Source organism: Rana temporaria, chromosome 11 (genome assembly GCF_905171775.1).
Source record: "Rana temporaria chromosome 11, aRanTem1.1, whole genome shotgun sequence".
Taxonomy (NCBI): Eukaryota; Metazoa; Chordata; class Amphibia; order Anura; family Ranidae; genus Rana; species Rana temporaria.
In genome coordinates this window covers 103,859,587-103,869,639 of record NC_053499.1, presented here as the reverse complement: position 1 = coordinate 103,869,639, position 10,053 = coordinate 103,859,587, and the positions used below count along the sequence as shown (strand labels likewise).

The following is a 10,053-nucleotide window of genomic DNA, read 5'->3' as shown; positions in this document are numbered from 1 at the left end:
CTCCTCTAATTCTGAGCTTGAAGTGGCTCTAAGGCCTTGTACACACGAGAGGATTTCCGCTGTAAACGGTCCGCCGGACCGTTTCCAGCGGATAAATCCTCTGGCGGATTTTGATCTGATGGCTGTACACACCATCAGATCAAAATCCCTGCGGAATACATCCGCGGTGACGTGGCCGCGCCGTCGCCACGACTATGATGCGGCGACGTGCGCGACCCTGGATGGTAAATACTTCCACGCATGCGTCAAATCATTACGACGCATGCGAGGGATGGGATCGGACGGACATATCCAGTGAGTCTGTACAGACGACCGGATAAGTCCGGCGGACAGGATTCCAGCGGATAGATTTCTCAGCATGCTAAGAAATTTTTATCCGCTGAAAATCCGTCGGCTGGATTTTTATCCGCCTAAAAATGTCCGCTAGGCCGTACACACGACCAGATCTATCTGCTGGAAATGATCCGCGGATCAATCCCAGCGGATCGATCCGGTCGTGTGTACGGGGCCTTAGAAGAAGATCGTCCAGGTAGCCAACGATAGCGATTCCACGCTGTCTCAGCAAGGCCAGAATCGGGGCGAGCACCTTGTGAACACCCTCGGCACCGATGTCAGGCCAAAGGGGAGAGCCAAAAATTGATAGTGGTCTTCCCCGACCGCAAAACGCAGAAATCTCTGATGTCTGGAGCATATGGGGACATGTAGGTATGCATCCTTGATGTCCAAGGACGCCAGAAATTCCCCCGGATGGAGAGCAGCGACCACAGAGCAAACTGATTCCATCCTAAACCTTTGTACTTTTACAAAGCAATTGAGGGCCTTGAGATCCTGGATTGGATGGACCCCGTCCTTCGGGACTAAAAACAGGTTTGAGTAAAAACCCTGAAACCGTTCCTGTAATGGTACAAGTACGATCTCCCCACGCACCAGCAGATCCTGAACTGCCCCAAACAGGGCTTCCCGACGAATCGGAGGAAGCTGGAGGTTGGAGGGAAATAATATGGTCGGTGGGCAAGAGAAAAACGTATCTTGTACCCGGAGGAAACTACCTCTCAAACCCACCGGTCGGGAAGTAGAGACGCCCACCGAGCCGCGAATCTGTGAAGACGGCCCCCCGCCCGAGTATCGGGCGTGAGCAGACCTTCAAGCGAACACAGATCTGCCCGCAGGCTTGCGGAACCAGGGACACTTCTGTCCTTCAGCAGGTACCTTATCGGCCTGGTAACGTTTACCTGCAGCCCCGGGCGGATGGAAAAAACGCTTATGCGCGGAGAAGGGCCCTTGCCTACGGCATGGCTCCTTACCCTTTCTGGATTGTAGGAGCAGAGTGCTCTTACCTCCCGTGGAATCTTTTATAATGTCACCCAGAGAGGCACCAAAAAGTCTCTCACCCTTAAAAGGTAAATCCAACAGGTACTTCTTAGAAGATTGGTCCGCGGACCAACACTTTACCCAGATCAAGCGGCGCAACACCAACGCATATACCAAGGCTCTGGACAGCAAGGGAATCGTATCCAAGGCTGACTCGCAAACAAAAACTTGAGGTCCTTCACCAACTGGTCAGCCAGTTACACACAGTCCGGGGGAGCCTGATGCTCTTTTAACCCTTGGTGCAACATTTTTGCCCATTCAGTAAGTGTCTGACACCAGGGCCCCGGCCACAGGACGTACTGCTGATCCCACCACATCTGCTGCCTCCGCTGTATCCTCAATCTTAAGAGTATCACGCACCGCGGTGATAAGTGCTCCTACAAGCGCCCTCATGCGCTGACCCAGAGTCATCCTCACTGTCTGAACTATCTAGGTCCACATCCTCTGACACATCAGAACCAGGGCCGGGAGCTGCAGCAGGGCACGATTCTGTGTCAGAGTTGTTCCCGGAAGATGGCGGGCCCCTGTTGCCTATGCACCGCTTCTACCCTGGCAACAAAGGTCTAAAGGATCACCGAAATAGTGTCCACAGAACCAGCAGGTGCACCAGTTGCCAACTCAGGTATGACTGGGGAAGAGGTGTCCACTTCCGACGCTGTGCTGACCCACGTGTCTGATACCCCTAGGGGTATCAAGCTGACATAGAGAACGAGGGGCCCCCCCAAGTGGACTCACCACCCAAACCGGTTACCGCAGAGCTGCCGTCCGCCTCTCCCGCCAGAGGTGCTCCCCGTACAGCCGCCCGTGTCACTCTGTCTCTCTGCAGCGTGTCCAGGCTGTTCGCGCCGTACACACTAACACTAGAGGCAATATCTCACAAAATGGCCGCAGAGCGGCCACCCTGTAAGAAAAAGCATGCGGCTACAAAAAAATGGCTGCCGAGCGAAACAGAGGCCAAAACAGCACCGGGCGTGGCAGAAATGAAAAATTTAGCACACACAGCATGGCAGCGAACACCCGGGACTTCCGCACATGGCAGCCGGACAGCACCCCCAGGCGAGCGGACCCCACAGCGCAGCCCCCCGCTAGTGGATAGAGCCCCCCCAGGCGGACCCCTGGTCAGACGCAGCCAGCCTAGCTCCCAGAGCATAGGGAGGAGGGAAGGAAGGGAGAGGGGAAAGGAAGGGTGGAAACCCCCTAATCGACCTCCCCGGGAATGCCCAGCTGTGCCATCCTGCCAGAGCAGGGGGCTGCTACTTACCCATCCTGCGTGGAATCGCTGGCAGCATTCCTGATAGACCCATCGCCCGCGCGGTTATAGTGTGGGTGTCTGCCCTGGCACACTGTGACACAGACATATAGCCCAGTCATGAGTGCCCCCGAGCAGGTAGCTCACCGGCCACCCCTGAAGCAACGGGGTATGTTGTGGACAAACCAGCGCATAGCCAAAGGCCTGAACACGCTCGCTGGCGGAAACTGGGGGGACTACAAGGATCTGATGTCCAGCCTGTCACCCAGTCGGCAGTTCATAGTAGATCTCACGAACAAAAAGGTAAAAAAAAGGAGAACAATCTCCAAGACCAATGGGCCCACAGGGAGCCAGGTCCTTCTCCTATGCTAGGCAGAAAAACTGGGCTGTTAAGGTGCAGGGAGGGGGGTTGTACCGAGAGGGACCGCCCCCTGGGCAGTACTGTACAGTTTTGATGTGTGTTTAACACTTTAACATGTTTTATGCCTAGTCCTCTCCTAATAGAAGGCTAATACCCTACTGTCAAGATTGCTGCTGTGTCTGTCCATGAACTAAAGAGAAAAAAAAGTTTCCACTGCCCTGGACCTGTACTGCACTCAGCCAGAAGAACTCTTGGTATTTGTCATAATCAAAGTACTGGTTCTCATGGGTCCAGATCTCTTAAGAGAAGCATTACAGGCAAAACCCTGTTCTTATCCGAGGCCTGGGTACCATCCACTTTGGCCTCAATGGCACTTTGGATGGATCTGGTCATATAATATGCTTGATTCTAGAGGATCCTCCAGCGGAGCTCTTCAAAGCACTTCTTTAACCGTGGCCAACACCTTAGACACTAGTGAAAAAACTGAGGTACTACCAGTATGGAAGGGGTTATATAGGGGAGGGAACTCCCTGTCTTAGGGTGTGCCAGTGTCCATCACCTGAAGGTGGCCTATATACCCATATAGTTATTACTATCAGCTCTGTGTACCGTCTGACGAATAAAACTCCTATTTTTAGTCTGTGTTCATATTGCTTGATCCTGTATCCTACAAATATTACCTTTTAAAAAAAACTCATTTATAAATACTGTGCAGAAAAATTATTCTCATAAGCATGACAGGTGTAACGGAACGTCCCACACTCCGATTGAGTGCTTCCGTCATATACCGCTTCCTATCAGTCTGGATATACAGTAGATATCAGATATTCCAGCTGCCCTTAACACACAACGAGACGAATCTTGTCTGTGTGTGAAGTATGGAGTCTTTAATAGAACCAAGAATACAGCCTTATATACAGTAAAGAGGAGGTAACCTGAACATAAATTAACATGAGTTAATTATCTAATCATTTACCCAGACGAGGTGAGTAGACTTCACGTCTCCTCATTCACCTGCTATACAATACACATTATCTTAAAGGGTCACTAAAGGAATTTTTGTTTTTAGCTAAATAGCTTCCTTTACCTTACTGCAGTACTGGTTTCATGTCCTCATTGCTCGTTTTTGCTTTGATGTTGCTGTAAAACTGCTCTGATCTCCACACTTCCTGGTTGTCTGGCTCCTTATAACCATCATACTGGGAGCTTTTCACGGTGGTCTAAGCTGTCATTACAGTGTGTCTAAAACTTAACAGAACCAATCAGATTCATTTTAAAAACAAAACACTGCCTTGGATTTGTTTGTTTTTGTTCTGTGGGTGTCTTTACTTCACATAAACATGAAGTCAGTTTAAAACGAAAGTGAAACTACAGGCACATTATATGATTGTTTTTTTATCTATTTTTAATCATTTTTAAAAGGAATCAGTTAACTTTTATGTCTCTATACCCTGTAAACAGTCATTTCAGCAAAAAAAATGTTTTCCTTTAGTGATCCTTTAAGTGTAAACACAGGGCATCTTCACACACACACACAATAGCAGAGTCAATTAGCACAGAGAACAGACAGATGGCTGGAGGTGAGGACATTAACATCTATGAATGAGTCACTCTACAATTAACCCTTTGAGTGCAGAATCAATAAACATTAAATAGTTCTCTAGAGATATCCTGGAATATTGTGGATAATAAATACATAATAATCCCATCTCAAGTAGTCCAAGATATCATTTCTCAGTCATCCTATGCCCCTAGTGGACATAGGATGATTTTAGACATAATATGGTTCAGGGATGTCCCGGGGTGAGTTTTTCACAACAGGTATATCTGGATTCTGCAAAGGTATTTGATACAATTCCCAACAAATGTTTACTGCTCGAACTAAGGTTTGTTGGCATGGACCATAAGGTGAGTACCTGGATTGAAAACTGGCTACAGGGGCGAGTCCAAATGGTGGTGATAAATGGGGAGTACTCGGAATGGTCTGGTGTGGAAAGTGAGGTCCCCCAGGGTTCTGTCCTGGGGCCAATCCTGTTTAACCACTTACGGACCGCCAGCCGCAGGAATACGTCAGCTGAAGAGCAATACTGTTGTTATGATAGCAGCTAGCTACCATAACCCCAGTATCCTCCTCTTCAGCAGGCGGTTCGCTACAAGATAAAAGTGGTCTCAGCGGCGGATTTGCTTTATCTGTGGCAGCAATGGGGCCCCCCACCCTTCAGAGCCGTTGGCAGAGGCGATCAGGCCTGCTCCCTTGCTGTGTGTGGAGACGAGTGAGGGGAAGATGGCCCCCACCCTGTCTCCATATTACTGCAGGGTGGAAGCGACGTCAAAACTTCACTTCCACCCAATGCTCTTAAAAGGGACTTTTATTGCATTTTAGTCCAAATATTAGATCTGACGTCTTTTTGACCCGAGATCTCATATTTAAGAGGACCTGTCATGACTTTTTCTATTACAAAGGATGTTTACATTCCTTGTATTAGGAATAAAAGTGACCCAAATTTATTTTTTAACCACTTAAGGACTGCCTCCTGCACATATACGTCGGCAGAATGGCACGGCTGGGCACAAGCAGGTACCTGTACATCCTCTAAGCGCCCAGTCGCGGGCGCGCCCCGGTCCGAAGCTCCGTGACTGCGGCACCCGCGGACCTGATCACCGATGGAGTCCCGCGATCGGTCCCCGGAGCTGAAGAACGAGGAGAACTGTGTGTAAACACAGCTTCCCCGTTCTTCACTGTGGCGCTGTCATTGATCGCGTGTTCCCTGATATAGGGAAACACGATCAATGATGTCACACATCCAGCCCCACCCCCTACAGTTAGAAACACATATGAGGTCACACTTAACCCCTTCAGCACCCCCTAGTGGTTAACTCCCAAACTGCAATTGTCATTTTCACAGTAAACAATGCATTTTTATAGAATTTGTTGCTGTGAAAATGACAATTGGCCCAAAAATGTATCAAAATTGTCCGATGTGTCCGCCATAATGTCACGGTCACAAAAAAAAAAAAAAAAAAGCTGATCGCCGCCATTAGTAGTAAAAAAAAAATTATTAATAAAAATGCAATAAAACTATCCCCTATTTTGTAAACACTATACATTTTGCGCAAACCAATCGATAAACGCTTATTGCGGTTTTTTTTACCAAAAATATGTAGAAGAATACGTATCGGCCTGAACTGAGGAAAAAAATTTTTTTTTTATATATTTTTGGGGGATGTTTATTATAGCAAAAAGGAAAAAATATTGATTTTTTTTTCAAAATTGACGCTCTATTTTTGTTTATAGCGCAAAAAATAAAAACCGCAGAGGTGATCAAATACCACCAAAAGAAAGCTCTTTTTGTGGGAAAAAAAGGACGCCAATTTTGTTTGGGAGCCACGTCGCACGACCGCGCAATTGTCAGTTAAAGAGACGCAGTGCTGAATCGCAAAAACTGGCTGGGTCCTTTACCTGCATTTTGGTCCGGGTCTTAAGTGGTTAAACGTTGTCAAAATAAAAAAAAAATAAGTAGAATTAGAAAAAAAAAAAAAAGCTTGCGCGCAGAACTGAACCCATACGCAAGCAAACTGTGTTTAAATCACACATGTGAGATATTGCCGCGATCGTTCGAGCAAGAGCAATAATTCTAGCTCTAGACCTCCTCTGTAACTCAAAACATGGAACCTGTAGAATTTTTTAAACATCACCTATGGAGATTTTTAAGGGTAAAAGTTTGTCGCCATTCCACGAGCGGGCGCAAATTTAAAGCGTTACATGTTGGGTATCAATTTACTCGGCATAACATTATCTTTCACAATATAAAAAAATTGGGCATATTTTACGGTTGTCTTATTTTTTTTAAAAAGTGATTTTTCTCCCCAAAACGGACCACCATGCGTTTTGGGACCGCAAAGGTCCTCTGCGGCTGTTCCCATTCTTTGTCTATAAAGTTACCAAAATTAGACACATAAGGAAAAACCTTTGCAGTGCGGGTCAACTTGCGGGACCCAAAAAGGACCCGCATCTCAGCAGATGCCCCAGTCGCATCCTTCAATTTGAGGGTTTCCCGCACCGCAGTGATAAGTGCCCCCACAATCGCCTTCTCCTGTGCTGCCCCTAAGACACAGTCTTCCTCACTGTCCGAAAGGTCCCGGTCTGCGTCCTTTGATACCTCCGAACAGGGGCCCTGCGCCACGGCCAGGCCCAAAACGGAATCAGAGCTGTCCCCAGATGATGGTGGGGGGAGGGGGCGCTTTTTACCCCCCCTTACGCCCACACACCGCTTCCACCCTGGCAACAAATTATTCCAGGACCGCTGACAAAGCATCTACCTGTACTGCAGGTGCTGGGGGACCAGTTGCTATCACTGGAATCTCTGGGGAAGAAGCACCAGTCTCTGACGTCAGACTGCTCACCTGACAGCCACTCAGGGACCTATACAAGGATAAAGTATATATAAACTTGCACAGATGAAACTAACATAGTAGCCAATAGCATTCCCGTCCCTGGTAGAAAAATAGATATTTGTTCCCAATTAAGGGATAGGGCGTGGGACTATGCGAATGCAAATTGGGTGTGTCTAAAGAATTATCAAAGAGTCAAAGATAGTAGCTCTGGAACCACAGAGATCATATAGCAAAGACAAGATTTGTATAAAAAATATATAATTTTAATGATACACATTACTAAGTACAAACAGAGTTAAAAACATGATCATATGAAAGATTACATTTCACCATTGGTTGATTTATATAATGTTATATACAGTTGGTCCTACATGTTTCGCCCATTCGGGCTTCCTCAGGGACACGTATGTATACAAAACAATCTATGAATAAATAGATAAAGATTTAATGAGACATTACAAAAGTATAAACATTTATTACATGCTGGTCAAGACATTGAAGTCCCAATTGCTCAGCAGGTAAACATGGCTAGTAGATTGGTCATATAATACAATATGCATAGACATGTATAACAAGAAATAATTATAGCAAAAAAACACCTCAAAAGTAACAAAAGGGAAAGGGGGAGTTATCTATGTCTGTCATTATTCTATCAAAGCACATTCACACAGAACGCATAAGTACATCAATGATGACTGCGATTTACAGGCCACAGAGTAATTTATCAAAGTTGCTAGGTGGTGATGCAACATGCGACTGGATCAAACAAGCGGGTCATGTGAAGCCAGTCAGTCCTAATGAGGAGTATATGGAGGCAGATTTATGGTATGATACTATTTGTGATCAGGTCTTAGATCATCAAAAGAAAGGGAAAAGATAAATAGGAAAAAAACGATAAGAAGTATAATAAATGAATAGTTCGAAAAGAGGCCCTTAAATTAAAGGATCAATGTTGAAGAATTTTATATTGTCAATAATTATTTAATAATGTACAAAGAGGGGAGGTATAGAGTGCTCCTAATACTGAGCATTGTCAAGAAATGTAGAGAATATCCAAAATCAAAATATGTATTGTATACTATCACTTATATAATTAGTATTGACTATATTCAATCAGTATTAAACAGACAATGACCAGAAAAAGGTGCCTCCCTAATTAACCACATTAATTGCAGTAGTGATTCACTAAATAGGTGGCAGGCAATAGAGACTCTGAATGTTTGCAACTTGTGAGTATAAAAAGTTGCAAATATAGATTCTATGATTCTTAAACAAAATAGTATGATATATAATGTGCATCATGTGGCGTGTAGCTCACAGAAGGCATGAAAAGGGAAATATGTTAAGGAGAAATAAATAGAGTATAACATATGGACTTACATGAGAAAATTCCATTAGCATGGATGTGATTGGGGAAGCCGATAGCTAGCTAGTGCACACAGCAATAAAATATTTGCCACCAAATAGATGAGACAGATCAGCGATCTAGAAAATATATATGTTTGTATGCATAATGTAAAATAAGCTGCAGTCAAATAAGATTTCAATGATGCAATGATGTATGCAAAGTAAAATACCTCTTGTTTTATCTCCGAAGGGAGAGTGTTAGTGAACACTCAGATCCTCAATGGTAAGTGAGAAGAGGCAGCTGAAGCAGCAAGCGATAAACAGTGCCAGGTAAAAAGAAAAAGGAGAGAAAAAGGGAAAAATGCATTGAATTGCGTGTGTCATGTGAAAGTGTGTATCACTTTCAAAAATAAGTGTAAACAAAAGATAATAGGTTGCAGAGAGAGAGAAAGGAAAACTGTTGCCTTTGATCTCAGCTGGTGGTCGCACGGTCTTCCCCTAAGGCCTGAGCGGCTTGTGTGTGCTAATAGGACTCATATATAGTCCCTAGGCGTTCTGACGTAGCATACGTCAGAGCGCTGTAGTGGGCGGATTGTGTGCATCATAGGGGGTGTCCATTGGCACCTCCGATGGAAACTGCGCCGGAGTCCCGCCCATGTTAACACAGCAGGGAGTGAGAACACGCCCCGTGGGCGGGGCATGAGAGTGGCGATTGATCTCAATGCTGATGTAGGATCAGAGCGGGATGAAAGCACTATACGTTAGGGTGAGCACAGCACCATAGCCTCCGCCATGGTTCAGAGCTGGTTCAGCCACTGGTGGTCACCCCTGGGCGCCCAACTACTAGGGCTGACAGGCAGTATCACATACACACACGTAAATAATCCAAAAAAGGGCGCTGACAAAGATAGGTCTGGGCATCTGAATTGTGTGGATTCATGTAATCACGGTCATCATAGGATACACATGTTGTCTCTGTGACTGCAAGAAAAGATAAAATAAATGACAGAAATGTATCGATACAGATATAGGGTTACATCATCAAACATGGGGAGGATCACAAAACTTCCCAGAGGGGGCAATGGATGTATACCATATGCTGGCGATATCCCTCTGGAATGGATGCAGTGTTAACCCCCCAAAAGGAGACAAAGTATTAACCCTTACCAAGTTACTAAATGGTCTTATTATAAACATAATGGGGGTTATCCTCAAAAGAGATACTCCGACTTAACTGCTGTTCAGTCTGTGTGTAACTTTGGAAACGATCCTCAAAAGGCTTTTTCCAAAGTTACACAGAAGATCCGGCATGTGTAATTGAATTACACTG

General features: G+C 45.5%; 1 long non-coding RNA gene across 1 annotated transcript; it reads right to left on the bottom strand.

The window, feature by feature from the left end:
• Window positions 1-7,680: 7,680 nt before the first annotated feature.
• On the bottom strand, window positions 7,681-9,272 carry LOC120917476. Its single transcript, XR_005744208.1, has 3 exons — window positions 8,954-9,272; window positions 8,757-8,861; window positions 7,681-7,798 (listed from the first exon to the last, which is right to left on the bottom strand). It is a non-coding gene; the product is annotated as an uncharacterized LOC120917476 (long non-coding RNA).
• Between the last annotated feature and the right edge of the window lie 781 nt (window positions 9,273-10,053).